At 47.0% G+C, this 16,351-nt stretch overlaps 2 long non-coding RNA genes across 4 annotated transcripts; one reads left to right on the top strand and one right to left on the bottom strand.

Annotated features, from left to right (window-relative positions):
* Positions 1-10,602: 10,602 nt before the first annotated feature.
* On the bottom strand, positions 10,603-12,282 carry LOC108351693 (uncharacterized). Of its 2 annotated transcripts, none has more exons than XR_005488145.2 (3): positions 12,009-12,282; positions 11,117-11,268; positions 10,603-10,849 (listed from the first exon to the last, which is right to left on the bottom strand). It is a non-coding gene; the product is annotated as an uncharacterized LOC108351693 (long non-coding RNA). The 2 variants fall into 2 exon arrangements; XR_001839357.3 differs by having other exon boundaries at positions 11,117-11,217; positions 12,009-12,271.
* A 6-nt stretch (positions 12,283-12,288) lies between these two features.
* Positions 12,289-13,969, top strand: LOC134480163 (uncharacterized). Of its 2 annotated transcripts, none has more exons than XR_010054372.1 (2): positions 12,289-12,873; positions 13,663-13,969. It is a non-coding gene; the product is annotated as an uncharacterized LOC134480163 (long non-coding RNA). The 2 variants fall into 2 exon arrangements; XR_010054373.1 differs by having other exon boundaries at positions 12,341-13,272.
* Positions 13,970-16,351: the final 2,382 nt, after the last annotated feature.

Raw genomic sequence — 16,351 nt, 5'->3', positions numbered from 1 at the left:
GGTCTGAGCATCCCCGGCCCAGTTGAGTTAGCACATAAAATCGTCCAGTGTCCCTGAGCCCAGATAGGAATCAGCTCAGCATGCCCTCATGGGCACCCGTCTCCCCTGTCCTACAGCAAACACCAGCAAGATCTGCTACAAAACACCCAAGAGGAGCGGGGCAGCCAAGGCACAAAGGCTCTGAGCACACAAGTACTGGAGGAGCTGCTTGTGAGGGCGTGCGACTCAGGTCTTGACTTAGAACACAAGAACATATCCCCAGTGATGGTGCTGCTAATGCTGATGCCTCTTCCTCTCCCTCACACCCCTTCCCCGTCTATTTATACTACTGTCCCTCCAGTGAGCTCAGTCCATCTTTCCTTAATCCCGAGTGCCATTTAGAGTGCTAAGTCTACGAACAACATGAAAGTGAGATCTGGAATGGTCCCACATCTCTACCCTCAATGTATGAAGCAGACTGAGGCTCAGAAGTCAGGTTCCCTGCTGAGGTCAAGCACTAAATAGTGGAAGAGGCAGTGACACCCAGCAAACACTTACTGGTTGGTTGATTGTCCTTCATCCATTGAGAAGCTTCTAGTTGCCAGCAGTATGCCTAAGCCCAATGGGGTAGGGATGACCACACTTCTTATCTGCTATACTAACAAAGCATGCTAGATCAAGCAACAGCAAGACTCAATTCTTTCCTTTAACCGCTATCCTCAGGGGCGTGGCATGGTTCTTACGCTCGTCTGCACATCAGCAATGTGGCTGCAGCAGCTCAAAGCATTATGACCACACCTTAGTAATACTCCTCAGAGAACAGACTGTCCTTCTTTGGTGCCCATTTTAGGGGAAGAATTCCTCTGAGACTTGTGCAATCGCCACGGTGTCTCATTGGTTAGAGTCACAACAAAAACAGGCTCTGTACACTTGCCTGGCTTGGAGCATTGCTAACTCTCTGGGCCTGTGAGGAAGCCAGCTTTCCCTGTAGCACAGAGGTCTAGGAGAGCTGGGCAAAGTAAAGGCTCTGCCAGCGAGGAAGAAGCTGGGAATTGCTTGAAACGCAGAAAGCCCATAGCTGTACATGCTGCCCAGATGTGATGCTGGTTTCCACGGGGACCACAGGGAGACAGCTTGCAGGAATACAAGGCCCTGTCAGCGTCTGTCACCACCTGCCTCTGCTTTCCTCATCCTTCGCCAAGAACTTGGCACAGAAGAGCCAGAGTGGCGTCCTGAGCAGCTCTGCCGAGGGGAGCTGGTGCCTCATTACCCCACCACCTAGAGACACATGTCATAGCTATACCGCATTCTCCCATCCTAGCCCCTAGCGTGGTGCCCCAACCTCTCATAGATGCTCCAAGTGTGTTGCTGAGCCGGTAACTAAAACCTATGCACTTAGGGTGTTGATCTTCCAGGGCTGTCGCCGGATCCAGACGGAGCATAATAAAGCATTTTTTTTTAAAGATTTATTCATTTATTATATATAAGTACACTGTAGCTGTCTTCAAATACACCAGAAGAGGGCATCGGATCTCTTTACAGATGGTTGTGAGCCACCATGTGGTTGCTGGGAATTGAACTCAGGACCTCTGGAAGAGCAGTCGGGTGCTCTTAACCGCTGAGCCATCTCTCCAGCCCATAAAGCATTTTGTTAACAGCACAAGAAAGTATCAAGATCTTCATGATTCCCTCTCTTCTTTTTCTTTCTCACTCAAAATCTCTCACTCTTTATAAGAAATTCCACCACGGACTTACCTAGTCTGGCTCAGAGAATGTGGAGGTTTCTGAGTAGAAGAAAGGAAATGGCAAGTCTTAGGTCAGTGGGCGTTTTTGTGGCTCAGGGTCTATAACAAAATACCACAGGCTGGCTTTATGGCTTAGAAAACAAAGTTAATTTTCTCAGGACCTGGACACTGTTACTCCAAGATCAACATGCACTCAGGGTTGCTTTCTGGTCAGGCATCTCTTTCTAACTTTCACGTGGCCCCTTTCCTCTGTGTCCTCGTGTGGACATGCCTCTGTCTAGTTGTGGAGAAATAGAGGAAGAGGGGTACCCTCTTTGTATGCCACAAGTCCTATTGAATTAAGACTGTGTGGAAGAAGGAGGGGGTGTGTAGAAAGCCCCACCCCTAGCTAAGGATCCATTTACATTTTGCTCCCAGGAAAGGAAAAGTCAGTTTTTCCTCAGGGCAGGTCAGGAGTAGCCAGCCCATGTGAACTGGACTCCATGAGTTCTTTTTGGTTTGTTTGTTTGTTAATGAAACATAGAAATAAACATGACGTTGAATGGATAGAGAGGAGGGGAGAATATGGAGGAGTTGGGAGAAGGGAATGAACTGAACAACATACATAAAAATCTCCTAAGGGGGGAAAACACATTATGTTTAAGAGGACTGCATCTTTACAACTTCATTTAATTTCATTACTTAAAAGTCCCATCTCCAAGCAAACACAGTCATATGGTAGGGTTGAGCTTCAATGTAGGGCAATGAGAGGGACACACTATAACCTACACACCAGTCATATCCAGTTAAGGCCTGCTCTCCTGTTTATCTACAAATATCCTATCTCTGGGAAGGCCTTGGGGTTGTGACTCAGTGCATGAATTCAGGAAGATACAGTTCAACCCAGAACAAGGTTTAAGAAAATTCTGAAATTGTTCTTCTGGTCCTAAGACCTTAGGCATGCACTTCTGTCCCACAGTCTATGTCACAGCAGAAGGTCCATCAGCTTGATAGTGTCATGTGACCAAGGAACATTTTCAGAGTCTATCATCAAACCCTGCTCCTCTGACTGTATCTTACAGGCTCCTCGCCTCTGTTTCTCTATGTTAGCATTTGCTCCCTCTACTTACACAAGGGCCTTGTGTTCTGTACAGACTCCAGTTGCTGGCTTGTTAGCCCTAGTCTTTGACTAACGCAGAAGGATCTGCTAGTCTTCTGACTTTGTCCTCACAGAGAGACTGTGTGCTAAGACTTGTTCCTTACTAATGTATACACCCAACACTGGACATAAAGCTCGGTTCCACAATCACTCTTGGATGCAGGCTGATCTAGAGTCTTCCAGGTCATGGCATCACCAGTTATAACATCTCCACACGAGGCGGGGACTGAGTGAAATGCCTGCCACCTCTTCCGTACTCGGCTGCGCGTCTGCCACTCTCCATTGACAGAGAGCTGCACACCTGGTCTGACTCCTCCATGTGAACAGGAAAGGGAATGATCTGGAAATACTGACAAGCACTGATAGCGTTTATAATTCATACCTTCATTTAAAAATCATGAGTCCTCCCCAGCCAGGAGCGCTCTCGCCATTTCTTCTCCTCCTACAAGCAGCTCAAGGTCTCAAACACTCCCAGCACACATGCCACTGATAGGCAAAAGGCCACTTGTTATTTCTGAGTCCATAATTTCAACACGTTCCTAATAAGTCTCTCAGCAAGGAAGCGGGATGACGGATTCACCTGCCTAGATACTGGAAGTCCCTCTATTTCCTGCAGATAGAATTCCCGTAGTCACTGCTGTAGAAAGGGGTTCAGTCACTCAGAGAGCCATCCAGATAAATCCCATCAGTCTGGCCATGATCTTCCAGCTCCTGGCCGGACCTAAACTGGCGAACATTTGCATGTACCGGCTGTGTCCCCTCCTCCCAGAAGACCCTGTCCCATTCCGCCAAGGGAGATAAGTAATTTCAAGCCCAGAATGCCCCTGCACCACTGCTGGGATTTAGGGCAAGCATCGCTCATGCTCCTCTTGCTGCCACAAGAAAAATTACAAATTGATCCACAGGACTGGACTCCTGGCTCATACTTCTCCTCGACTGCCATGGCTTCTTCTCTCTATAAGTAATGGCTGAGCTGGCTGACAGTTGGATTTAAATCAGGTTTGGGAAGGAGGGAGAGATGTTGGGGTAGGAGGGTGGAGGGAATGACAGTGGGCAGTGGGAGGAGAAACTAAATAGCTGGATTTGACCACAAAGCAAAATGCTGGCTACCAGCCCCACATACGCAAGGAGAAATAAGGCTGGCATCACGGTGCTCACTGAGCAGAGTTCTTATCGCCCATGCCCTTCAGAGAAAGAACTAAAACTGCCGTTAGCCGCCATCTCTGGAGCCTGTGCGTTGTGCCAAGGACTGTTCTAAGTGCTTTGTGTGTAAGAACTCATTTGAACTAATTAGAAGTTGGCTTGGCTTAGAGTGGTGACAGTCCCCAAATCACAGAGGTGGGAGCAAGATAAATGGTTTACTTTCCGGGGAGGTTAAGCAGGTCAGGGTTAGTTCCAACGTCACAGGATTCTCTCTGGATGGTCTTCCTGCCTGGCTTCCTGTCCCAAAGTCACATTGCTTCAAGGTGACTGTTTAAGCTCTATCCTCTATGTTGGAATTGCTGCCAACCGGATGGAAATAAAAAGAGAAGAAAAAATTCCCTCTCTTCCCACTGAGAGGACAGGCATCCTAATACTTGCATTTCATTGGCTTCGACTTAGTCACGTGATCACACTAGCAAGGGAGACTGGGAAATGTAGTCTGGCTTTCAAGTAACTATAGGATCAATTAACATTTGGAGGTTCTGTTACTGTAGAAGACAGAAAGAAAAGTGACTGAGACAGATCCGGCACTATAAATCATACCATTCGTTTCACGAAAAAAAATGAGATAGTTTTAATCTCTAAAAGCCCTTACAAGATCCAGTAACCAATTTATAAGTTTTTTTGTATGAAACTCCCTGACAAAAATTATTGCTTTATCTTTTGTCTTCTATTATTTCCTTCTTTATCTCCTTGTATTTCTTTCTTCTTTTTCAAGATGGAGTTCTTTGTAGTCCAAACTCACAGCAATCCTTCTGCCTCAGCTTTCCAAGCACTGAGACTCTTGGCTTGTGCCACCAGGCCAGATTGGAAACCATTCTTACCTTTCAAGTCACTTAGTAAACATTAATGATATCTTACCTATCTTAGGTATTTAACTCCCAGCCACAGGAGACTCTGAGCTCCTCAGAGGAAGGGCTATAGTTTAATTCATCTCCCCCGCCACCCGGCGCCCAAAATCATGTCTATTATAAAGAGAATACTCGGCAAATAAACATTTGTCACGTTAGAACAAAGGCAGTCTCTTCCTTTGCTCTGTTATTACCATCCTCACTATCAAAACCCCATGAATTAGCGGCTCCATGTACTTAGCACTCATAACTCAAGTTAAATAGGCACAACATCCAAAGCCCAGATTTGAGAGAATCAGAAATAAAAAGAGTAACAGTCAACTCTCTCCACACCCTCTTATCTGGAGAAAGCTGGTGGAAGAGCATTCTATGGGCTTCCTGGGCAGGAAATTAATTCTTGCCTTCGAAGGGAGAGGTGCTGGGCGGCACCCACAATTAGGAGCTGCAGCTTAGCGGGCTTGGCAGAGCCACCATCCCCGGAAGCTGACAAAGCAGTGCAGTTCAGGAAGAGTTCATCTGAACTGACTCCCTCATCACCCCACTCTCAGCCCATTCTTTGCGGCATTTGCAATTTCTCTGCTCCAGGGGTCAAGTCTCCAGTGTGCCCTCCCTGAGTAATTGTGAAATTATTATGGTTGGTGATTTTAATTTAAATTGGATGGAGAAATGTCATACTGCGGTCGACTCATTTGCTATGGATTTTCACTTAACCAAATTGATTAGTCAACCAACTAGACTTAACTTGAGAGTTGTAATCATTCATTATTAGATCTCATTTTTTTCCCCAACGCACCCAGATGATGTCAAGAAATTAAAACTGCAGCAAAAACTTCAGCAGTGTCTTCTCTTTGAGGCAGTGGAGTCTGCCTTAAAGGCCTCAGAGATAGGAGTGACTGTGAAGATCTGTGGGGAGCTTGCTAGGACGGAGGTTCTAACACACACGTGCTATGGCAGAGAGATGGCCGTAAGAAACGAGGAGAACTTACCAAACTGGGTTCTCAGACTGACACATCTCTTCCCCCTGCTCTACATATCAACTGTCTAACCATCTGTTAGAGTTAGAATGTGAATTTTCTCCTCCGGGCTTATGTCTTTAAATACCTGGCCATTGCTTGGTGGCACTGTGTTGGGAGGTGGAGTCCAGCCAGAGGAAGTGAGCTACTGGGAATGGGGCTGGCAGGTCACAGAGCAGCCCTGTTTCTTGCATAAACACTTCTTCCTGCTGACCACCAAGATGTAACCAGAAGCCCCAGGCTCTGGTTTGTCATACCTTCCTAGACATTTTCACATGGACTGTCTCCCTTGAACTGTGAGCCAACACAAATCCTTCCTCTTTGAAGTCATGTCTATCAAGAATTTGGACACAGCAATGAGAGAAGCAGTTAACACACTTTCCAACAAGATTAAATAACACTTATTCTTTGAAGTCCCCCTCCCACACGTTTTCAGGCAGAGTAACAGCCTACTGTTCTCTACCGTAGCATGTTACTAGGATAGGAACTAGTAACTTCTTGTTCAATTGTTATTTTTATAATTTACTTTCCATTTTAAGATGCATCCCTTAAATTTTTTAGTGTTTATTTATTTACTTGGGTGTCCATACACCATGGTGTGTGTGTGTGTGTGTGTGTGTGTGTATGTTTGTGTGTGTATGTGTATTTGTGTGTGTATGTGTATTTGTGTGTGTATGTGTGTGTGTTTGTGTGTGTATGTGTGTGTATGTGTATGTGTGTGTATGTGTGTGTATGTGTGTATGTGTGTTTGTGTGTGTATGTGTGTGTGTGGTTGTGTGTGTGTATGTGTGTTTGTGTGTGTATGTGTGTTTGTGTGTGTATGTGTGTGTGTGGTTGTGTGTGTGTATGTGTGTTTGTGTGTGTATGTGTGTTTGTGTGTGTGTATGTGTGTGTATGTGTGTTTGTGTGTGTATGTGTGTGTATGTGTGTTTGTGTGTGTGTATGTGTGTATGTGTGTTTGTGTGTGTGTATGTGTGTTTGTGTATGTGTGTTTGTGTGTGTATGTGTGTATGTGTGTTTGTGTGTGTATGTGTGTGTATGTGTGTTTGTGTGTGTGTATGTGTGTATGTGTGTATGTGTGTGTATGTGTGTTTGTGTGTGTATGTGTGTGTATGTGTGTGTATGTGTGTATGTGTGTATGTGTGTTTGTGTGTGTGTATGTGTGTGTATGTGTGTGTGTGTATGTGTGTGTGTATGTGTGTATGTGTGTGTATGTGTGTGTATGTGTGTATGTGTGTGTATGTGTGTGTATGTGTGTATGTGTGTGTATGTGTGTGTGTATGTGTGTGTGTATGTGTGTGTGTGTGTGTGTGTGTGTGTGTGTGTGTGTGTGTGTGTGAAGGTCAGGGGCCAACTTGTGAGGAGTTGGTTGTCTTCTTCTTCCACGTGGGTCCTGGGAACTGAACTTAGGTCATTGGGCTTGATGATAATTGCTGTGACCTCCTGAACCATCTCAATGGCTCCTAACATTAGCTTTCTTAAAGGTTGGGCCATATATGATATCTTATTCAGGCTCCTGGGAACACACAGTAGGCCCTCAGTAAATAGTGTCAACATTCTGAATAAGTGAATTGTCCAAAGTGAAATTCTTTAGCACTAGGATGTGTGCTAAGGGTGAGGTAAGACTCACCAGTAGAAGCTACCAAAGACTGGGAGAGAAGAGGCTCGGCTTCGGCAGGTGAGTCACACTTCACGTTGGGTGGTCATGGTGATACAACAGAGTGGCTGTGTTGGTTGTCTGCACTGACTGCTGAACAGATTGATGTGATGGTCCACTGCTTCAACAACAGCAAGGACGCGTCCAAAAGGAAGTGACAGTCTTCTTATTACTACTCTGGACAGACTAACCATAGTCTATCGTCTCAGATGGGTAGCGCTGGGGTTGGGGAGATGGATCGGTTGGTAAGAGAGCCTGCTACACAAGCCTGGGGACTTGAGTGTGGGAGCCCAGCATGTATATAAATTTTGATGCACTGGAGAGGCAGAGACAGGAGCATCCCTGGGGCTTGTTAGACAATCAGCCAGTGTAATCTAATTGAGGGGCTCCAGGCTCAGTGAGAGACCCTGTCTCAGAAAATAAGGTGGAGAGTGATCAAGGAAGGAACTGACGTCGGCCTCAGGCCTCTTCACATGTGTGCACACTTGTGCACATCCACTCAAATATACCTACACATACACAATCCTTCCCCCTGCACACACACAAGAGATAGTAGTGACGGAAATTTGAGCAAAAGAATTTCTGTGCAAGGATGGCTTCATGGGCATGCTACCTGAGCAGTCACTCAGAAGGGTCCTCTGATTTCATGCCAGAAGGGGTCACTGTCTTGAGATTCTCAAGCATTATTCAACAAAGGGACCCGAATTTTAACTCTTCACTGAGGCGCATTATAAATTACATAATTTGTCCTAGATATGGTGGAGAGACTTGAAACTATGCCACACTAGAAATGTACAAAGATGCAGAATGTGGCAGGGAGAAGGGAGTCCTCGCCATTGATATCTTAATCTTCAAAGTCAGGAGAAGGACAAGGCTGTTTCTGCACCATCCCGGGGAACAGAACTCAAGCCACAAGGTTCTGAGGGTCATGCAAGCTTGTTCGGCATTAGTGTTACTAGGTAGGAAGGGAAAGGCATTTTACAAACCAGAACCATGTTTGTCATTGGATAGCGTAGAGAGAGAGGCTAAGCACTGGGTGGAGAATCATTGCATCCTTCCTGGGACCTTGATTCTGTGCTCTGTCTTAACAGGCCTGTACTGTTGCAAAAGAAACCCAGGCTGGATGCTTTATGTTGAAGAGAAATTCGTTCTGTCAATTTTAGAAGCTAGCTAGAAAGTTCAAAATCAAAGTGTCAGCATTGGAGTGGAGTGGGGCCATCTTATCATTTCAGACTGTGGTGGAAGATATGGTGTGGTACAGCAGTGGGAAGAAGAGAGAAGTGGGGGGAGAACATCAGGTCTTCTCTAAGGAAAGTCACCTATTCAGGAAGGTGGAGTCTTTACTAGCCAAACACCTCTCACTAATCACTTCCCAGAATCATCACGATGGGAATTAAAATTCGACACGTGTTTTTAAGAGGACAAATACTCAAATCGCATAGCTAGGCAATCCTTTTTATTTCTTTTCTTAGTGTTTTAAATTGACAAAAAGGTGTGTGTGTGTGTGTGTGTGTGTGTGTGTGTGTGCAATATGATTATTTGGTGAGATATGTAATGTATAATGATCAAATCAAAGCAATTTCCTTTTCCTTAGATATTTATCATTAATGCATTAGGAACTTTGAAATACCTCCTTTTTCTTCTACAGAAAATATATAATACATTTCTATGAACTGTACTCACCCTTCTGTGCTGTAGAACACCAGAACTCCTATATCACTGTATTCTGAGACCCGCGATCTGACCCCCATCTGTCTCCTCTCTCCCTCCCCTTCTTAACCTCAGTGACCACAATTCTATTCTCTCCTTCCAGCAAGTAACTCTTGAGCTTCCACACATGAATGAGAACTGCAGTGCTTGTCTATTTCCTACAGCCTGCCCTTCATTCATTTCTACCCACGTTGTCATGAACGATAGGAGGCCGTCCTTTCTTATGGCTAAACAATTGTCCACTATGTGCTTATACCACATTGTCAATTCCCGCAGGGAGACAGCTCAGTGGATTCCACATCTCGGTTATGGTGCATAGTGTGCAAACCCAGTTCCTGAAGCAGAAAACGTGGAAAGTGGTCCACAGGCATCTGGGGTATATAGATGTGAACCTCTAACCTGGGGTCTGCAACACATGCAGCCACAGGCTTGCAGTTGGTTCTCCTTCAAAGGATGGTCTCAACTATGTCCTTTCCGCTGCCCCCATAGGATGCTCAGCCTCCGTGGACAATGCTACTTTATTCAATCCCCTTTCCAGCTAAGAAACATACCATGGATGAATTCTGTCACCCATCCTTGGTGTGTGTCTGGAGGCTGAGGATGTACTGGTTAAGGGTGATTAAAGAAAAGTTACCTTCACCATGGGCCCTCAAAGTTACACTAAGTGGCCGTGATCCAGAGAGATCCGGGGGGTCTCAACACAAGAAAAATAAGTTCCAGGCCAGTTGCTTCTTTCCTGGCTCCTGGAATCATTTTTCCAGGCCTGCTGTCTGCACACCCCATGGGAGCTATTCATTAACGAGGGTGAGAAATGCCTAAATTACACCTCTGGTTCATGTCCAACTCATTCAGATGGTAAGAAAGCAAGATAACTCACTCCAGCATCATCTCCCTTCCTTTCACTGAGCCATTTCCCCTTCAGCAGAGAGCAGCTATGAGAAGGGCCAGGACCTCAAGCAGTGCCACTCACCCCCCAATACAAGCCTGTGTCCTGTCCCACCCATGACCCCAACCAGTCCCCTCTGTTCCAGGTTTCAATATCAATGGAAACTGTTTCCCCTTCCTCCCCAGGCGTCAGATCTTATCTGTGTCCGCCTGGGTTTAAGAGCAACATCATCTAACCCTTTCCTTGTACCGCTCCTCTCCCAGAAGGAATCAGGACCTTCTGAGCTCTCACCCTCCTGGGGACCTGGCAGAGCAACTGATGCCCTCCTCTTTGCCCTGTCTGATACCTAGCACCACTCTGACTTCAGACAGACTGAAAACTACCGCCATTTAGGGGAAGAAAGAGGCAGAGAAAGGAAAGTGTGCTGAACAAAGGTTTTATTCAAGCTTCTGCACACTAACATCTCCAAGAAGCTTTTAACAGGGACCATCATTTCCCTCTGAGAATCGATGCATTTTAATTCATACGAAGATATTTGTCTGCTTGGTCCCCTTCCTTCCAGGCGCGGAGACACGTTTAACAAAACAACTCAGCCTCGCGTGGAGACGAACGCTCCGGCTTCTCTCTGAAATTACTGGAAGTTCATTTTCAAAAGCCGTCCTGTTTTCTGGGAATCAATGCATATCAACTAAAATCAATAGCTTCTCCGTGTGGATGGGCCGAGACACCAAACCGATCTAGCGCTGCGGTGCGTTTGTATCCAAATCTAGGCATTCTCAACAAGTCAATGCATTTAAACATCTGCCAGTGTCTTTTCACTTAAAACTAATCTGTTTGCTGATCGGACTGTACATTTCCAGACTGCGTGGTAATGTACTCTCTGTGTTTACCAGATCCAATGTACATTAACTCAAATCAAAATATTTCCACTTACCTTAAAATCAAGTTTGCCTCAACTTCAGCGGCACTCCTCACAGGAATTAACTCTAGACATGCTTCCTCCTCTCCATCCAGCCCCAGGCTGGTCTCACCAGCCTGACGAATAGGTGGTAGAAGAGAAGGTAATGTGCCTCTGGACCACACTTCCTTCAGAATTAGAAGGAACACTGAGGACCGTTAGATCTACCCTCTTCCTCACAAACTTTAAATCCCCATCCTGCCATTTTCCATAGGAGCCCTCTCCTGTGTCTAAAAGTTCCTGGGAGAATTTTCCCTGGCTATTCCTTCCCATTTAAAAAAAAAAAAAAACCAGCATCCAACCATGACCATTCTCTAGCCTGGCACTTGCTGAGAACCCACAAAACACAGGACCCCAAATCAATCCGCGTAGATACCTGTGGTACCCACCCACCCCAAGATGGGCAGATCCTATACAAAGCACAAGAGATAGACACCGTGAACAAAGGCCACTCCTTGTAACCTTCCTCAAGGCAAACAACCAGTAAATTAGCATGGGAAGGTAAGCACTACTAACTGTGTGTACATGCCAAGGATTACAGTGGGAAAATGTGACACTAGAGAACAATTAATAACTCAACTATAGGCATGGGAGGGGTCAGGCAGGGGGAGAGGACAGGATCTGCAGACATCCCTGGGGTGCACAAGATCCATAGCAGCCTTGTCCAACTCACTGGCAGTCATTGACTTGACCTCAAGTCCAGAAAACAGTAGTAATGCCCCATCTTGTAAGGGAAGAGGCTGCATCTCCCAGGCTATTAGCTCTGGAGGCCAACTGGCAAACTTTGCTCGTCCTCTGGAGACCATCAGCAAGTGGCCACGATTCAGGCCCCAAGCCTTCAGCTCGTGCTTTGCCCACTACCACTGACCTGGAAACGCAAAATGACCTAACCGCAACAAGGCATCCTGTGCTGCCCCAGAGAGGCACCAGGTACTGTGTGGATTCAGAAGGAAGACTGCCTAAAGTCAGTGGCTCTGGAACCAACTCCCTAGAAAAACCGAGGAAATTTAAGTCCCCAGGGAAGAGGTAACATTTGCAACAAATACATGAAGATAAGAGGGAACACCATTTCAGAATAGAGGATTGAGGAGGCCAAGCCGGGCTCCGGTAGCGGGTCACAGCAGAGAATCCTGGGTAGAGAACGTGACCTATCTTCTAGATGACCTCAAATGCCACACTGTGGATTAGCTGCTAGGTTTGACCCCAGACCCCACCGCTACTGCTGGCCTTGAAGAAGACAGTGCCAGCCCCAGCTCAGCCCAACCCAGACCTCCCTTGATCTATCAGAGCACCTCTTGGCCACACAGCCCCCATGCTAGCAAACCAGAGAGGCAGGCGGAGGTGGAGGAAGGCTGGTCCCAAGCTCAGATCTCAAGGCATCACCATGGAGACGTTGCGCAGGCTGCCAGCCAGCCACACAAAAGGAACTGCGGGCTGCCTGGCTCACCTGGGACCTGAGCTAAGAAGGAAGTGGCAAATGTGTTTCATTTTCTTTCTTCTTTCGCTCTCAGTATAAAAGAAGAAGCCATTTATACCAGCCACTCACCCCACGCAGTCCCTGAGAGGAAATCCGAAGCCCACCCTTCTGTGACAGCTGGACTCCTGAGAAGCCTGGTTTGGGTTCTCTAGCAGAAAGATCTGAAAAGAAAGATGGGAGCTAAGAGCAAACACTATTGGTTCTTCTTTGCTCCTGCCTATGTGGAGGGACCCACTCAGAGCCTCATGTGTACGTTGTGAGTATAGGTTGGAATCTTTGAACTTCTGAAACCAAAAGTTTGTGTCATTGATTAGAGACTATATCCCTTTATATAGGGATAAAAAAACACCCCCTGGGTAACAACACTGGGATGTTGTCAGCCCCATACGCACTCCTCTGTCTCCTCATGGTCATCATGGTGGACCAAGCATACCAGTGCAGCCAGTTTCTCCACCCAGTGGACTAGAGAAACCTGCCAATTCAAGGAAGGGTCAAGTAAAGAGAGCACAAAGGAGTCAGGACCCTGGGAACAGGAGGGGCTGCAGCCCGTTACAGAAATGCAAGCTGCAAGCTGTTGCTTCTGGGTTCGGAAAAGAGGGAGTACCAGCCAGCAAGCAATCTTCACACATGCATTGTGGCTCTCCTCTGCAAAGGGGTGAGAAGAGGGGTGGAGGGAGGGAGGTGGTGCTGAGAGAGGGAGCAAGCAGAAGAGGTGAGAAATCCAGCGTCTTCAGACCTGCCCACACTGCTGGCTTCGCAGCTGTGCTCAGTGCCTCATCTCACAGTCATTAGAGGGACCCCCGCAGGATGGATGGAAGCCGGACACCCCGAAGGGTGGGAAATGAAGAGAAGGCTTGCTGCTGATAGGCGTGCATTTGAGCATCTTGAGAGAGACAGGCACTAGCTGGGGGCTGTCCTGGCTCCCAGAATCCCACAGTCCTGGGGGAGGCAGACAGACAAGCAATATTACCACTCCAAAAGCCCAAGGCCAGCAGTGGGCCTAGACCTCAAATCTGATCTGAGCTCTTTCTCTTCCTTCTCTTAGAACAAAAAGAGACTCCAATTCAACTTCCCTTCCAGCGTGCCCCAGCTTCTTCTAACTGGTGAGCCAAGTGCAGTCCACCAGCAGGCAGAGCCCACACATCAAGTGTTGAGGTTTGGTGTTTTGCTGTGCAAAAGTGCAGGCCCAGAAGTGGAATGAAGCCACCACAAGGCTCCGAAGAAAGGCCAAGCAGTGTCTGATTCAGACTTTAGTAGCAAGTGCTCCCCATAAGGATGGGCCATGAGTCTGCCCCAGCGTGCTGCTGACAAGAGGCCAGACGTTATAAATATGTGTCATACTTTATAATTTTCATAATTGTTATAATTGTATTCAATTTATATCTGAGAGAAAAGGAGCCTTTTATCGGGCTAAAAAGGGGGAATTGTTGAGGTTTGGTCTTTGGCATGTGTTGTAATGCTAAGTGCAGGCCCCCAAGACCTGGTTGCCCCCGGAGACAAGAGAGTCTGCCTGTAGACCCAAGTGATGCTATGTGTCCTTGCCCCCGAGTTATTTCTGATTGGTAAATAAAGATGTCAGCATCCTATGGTTAGGCAGAGAAGACATAGGTGGGGTAGAGGGTTCCTGGGCTTAGGGCAAGAAGAAAACAATGAGGAGGAGAAGCCACCATCTGTTAGGGGAGTCATAAAAATGTGGCCCTGAGGGCTGCCAATTGAAGTTAAGAGCAGCCCAGAGGAAACGTAAGTCATAACTCGGAGTTATCAATAGAAAAGTAGGTTATAATAGCAGAGAGGGTAGATATCAGCCTAGCTTCTATGCTGTTTAAGTCTCTCTCTCTCTCTCTCTCTCTCTCTCTCTCTCTCTCTCTCTCTCTCTCTCTCTCTCTCTCTCTCCTGAGCAGACACAGGAGCAGCCATTGCTCCCTAATCCCCAGATTCATCCAATGCCCTTGGGCCTCGTGGCCTTTGCACTTGCTGGGCCTCACTTGGCCTGGAGTACACCTTCCAGATACCTCCGCCCCTCAGGTCCAGGTTTCAACGTTACATCCTCCCTGATCCCTCAGCTCATCCCTTCTGAAATTGCAGCCAGCAATCCCTCGATCCCTGTCTTTCTCCCCTGCCTTTTTTGTTTGTTTGTTCATTCGTTTTTCTTTTATCACCATCTTGGTGAACTTACCTAGGTGGGCAGATCTCTCACTCACGACTACATCAGATGAAGGCTATGTTCCGCTTTGCCCACTTTTAGAAGCATCTCTGGAAAAGATGGGTAGGTGCCCAGGAACCAGTTGCTGGATGAAACGGACACCCCTGGCTGCTCCCTCTGTCTCCTCTCAAGTGAATGGAACAGCGGCCCTTCCTCACATCTCTCAAAGGGCAAGCAGCCTCCCTAAAAGATGACTCAGGCCCTTGAACCCAGCTGAGCCCAGACAGAAGAAAGATGGCAAAGGGTGATAGAATGGAGGTGTTCTCCTGGCAGGCCCAGAGAGAGTGGGAAGCAACTGAGAAGACACTTCTGTGTGGGAGGGTCTGTCTGTCTGTCTGGTTGTTTAGATACTTCCTTAATGAGACAGGGTCTCCATATGCTGTCCTTGGTTGTCCTGGAACTCACTGTGTATCCCAGGCTGCTTCAATCTTGTAATGAGTCTTTTTCCTCTTGAATGGTGGGATTGCAAGAAAATGCCACCATGCCGGGCATCCCTCTTCTCCCTAGATAGTATCACCACCATTTACAGAGTGGACTCACCCTGCTCACAAGTCTCTCCTATAGTGAAAACACACACACACACACACACACACACACACACACACACACACACACTATATATATATATATATATATATATATATATATACCAGTTTTTTTCCCACTGAATACTAAGAGTTGAGAAAGAAAGAAAGCACAGCAGAACTCCCAGCCTCTCTTCCTTGTTCCTGAGCCATCGCCATGAGGCTATACAGCCTTGGACATCAGCAGTTTCCTGGCTCAACTCCAACGTCAGAAATGGCAACTCATTCAGCTATTCATGCACACCAGTCCGGCCTCATCCACATAGTCCTGCTGCAGAGCATCTAGTCAGTGTGGACAAAGCTCCTGCTGGTTCTGCCCATGGTCAGTGATGTCAGGACTGGGGTGCTAATGAAGCACAAAGAGACAAACACCCCCAAGGAAGCAAATCGTGAGGCACTGACCCAAAAATACTTCAGCTGAGTCTCTTTCCAGTGGAGCGGATCCTTCTGCGAGTTTGGATGTCTGATGGGTACCAGGCTGCTGGCTCCCAGATGTAGGTGCAATCCCTGTCTACCCACCCTTCAGCTGGGCTGCTGGGAGCAGGGCCACAGCTTCTCGTAGTGCAGGCCCATTTGGCCGATGCAGTTATAGATGGTTTGAATCTGTGAAACAAAGGGCTGAGGATGCTGCCTATGCACCACACAGACTAGCTAGGTATTATTTATAATGGAGCTTTTATTGTGTGTGACTCTGACTGTCCCTGCCAGTTAAAACCATTTGATGTCCTGGAGCCTCTGGAAAAAGGAGAAGGGCAGGAGGGAAGAGGCACAGGCAAGAGAAACTAAAGGAGTTTCGTAGCAGGACTTCAAAACAGCCAAGTGGTTGAAAGGATCTCTGCTAAGGTTCTGACCTACTTTGCATGTCGATAAGCCATCTCCTTCACTTTAAAAGAGAAAAAGGAGGTGGGGGAAACACCGGTACAAAGTGGCCATGGCTCTATTCAGAA

The sequence above is a fragment of the Rattus norvegicus genome, chromosome 8 (assembly GCF_036323735.1).
Source record: "Rattus norvegicus strain BN/NHsdMcwi chromosome 8, GRCr8, whole genome shotgun sequence".
Lineage (NCBI taxonomy): Eukaryota > Metazoa > Chordata > Mammalia > Rodentia > Muridae > Rattus > Rattus norvegicus.
The sequence above is the reverse complement of the archived record's forward strand: the minus strand, read 5'-3'. Positions and strand labels throughout refer to the sequence as shown.